This window comes from Penaeus monodon, chromosome 33 (assembly GCF_015228065.2).
Source record: "Penaeus monodon isolate SGIC_2016 chromosome 33, NSTDA_Pmon_1, whole genome shotgun sequence".
Lineage (NCBI taxonomy): Eukaryota > Metazoa > Arthropoda > Malacostraca > Decapoda > Penaeidae > Penaeus > Penaeus monodon.
In genome coordinates, this window is record NC_051418.1 from 10,447,079 (window position 1) to 10,448,642 (window position 1,564).

Sequence of the window (1,564 nt, forward strand, 5' to 3'; positions counted from 1 at the left end):
CAGTTCCATTTAGTGATTCAGTTCCCTGGGTGAGGGAGTACTACTATAAGGCTCACAATATACTCATGGAAAGGTTTACACTACGAGATTCCAAAATGGTGTTCACGCATCCACTCCCTCCTGCAGCAAAGTCAGTTTTCACCCTTGTTGATAACGAGCCTCAGTTGTGCATTGTGCATTATGAAAAGGGCAACATTGGACGTGGAAAGATAAAGCAGAAGGTATTACAGCAGGGGTTGTTCTATCTATGTATTTTATGTTCTTTTGTCTTATAAATATTAGGAAGCTATGAATAACAGTATTCTGTTTAACTGAGATATCTGTTATTCATACTTTAGGATGTAAGCAAAACTGGTTTGCAATTACAGTGTAGTATTGTTTCATATATAGTAGACAAATTGTAGTAGAGATAGGATAATTTGCTTTTATCATTTACTGTTAGGTTCAGGACCTCATGGTACAGTGCAAGGTAGATCTTGTCTGATTTTAGGTTAAAGTCCGATCAGTTTGTTTATATACAAGCAGGCTAATATGTTTTGAACATTATATTGGCAATATACCTGGATTTATTTCCAGTCTCCAAAATCAGAAGAAGCAGAACGGCACAAAAAGATATACACAGAATCCAATTCAAACTTGACACTGTCATTGGTGGCTGCAATGCTCTCCAATCCTGATGAGAAAAGAATCGTCAATGCCCCAATACTTAACCCACAGCCGTTCCAGGTGTACCTCCTGAGGTTACCATCAGAAGATAATGCCAGTAGGTTCAGTTCCAGTTCTTGAAAGTAATTTACTTTTTTAAAAGTAAAAAAATAGTAATAATAACTTTAGCATGACATGCTTGTTTTATTTTTAGAATTAGAGCAAATCCCAGTTTTTATATCAGTGAAAGTTTACAAAACATTTATATTCTTTATGTATTTTTCTCTTTTACCTTGGAAATTTATTGTTCTCAATTTCAAAGAAGTAATAGACAACTACAGATGGACAGATAAAGGCTTCAAGAGGTGGCCTTTAGGAGTAAGCAACTTAGAGACAAAGCTGCTCTGCTTTCACTGCCCAATGAAGATGGCACGTACTGCTATGTGTACAGCCCTAATGAGACATGAGTTCAAGCACACGACAGCCTCCCCTGACCTCAGAGTTGTACACTACATGCCTACAAGAGAATTCAGGGAATTTATTGTTATTTCAAATGCTGCCAAGCAGGTATGCTTTCATGTTTATAACTAGCATAGATTTGCAATATGTGTTTCTTATAGAAAGTTGGCTTTTAAGTTTTACGTGGTATATATTATTCAGTAAGTTATAAAGTAAATGACATAATACATTATTGTTTCAGCTCCAAATGACATCTGAGCTGGCAAGGGAGGGCTGGGAAAACATGGAACTAGAGTCAGAGGCACCTCTCTATGTTTCCTCGAGTCGCCTCAAACCCATCACGGTGTGGGACCTGCTGACCAGAGACTCTCAACATGCCAGTCTTACAGGTCTTGTTAGGATGGAAATCATCAACCCTCAACCTGGGGGTGTTTACCTCAGTACCAAATGTGAGCGCCTC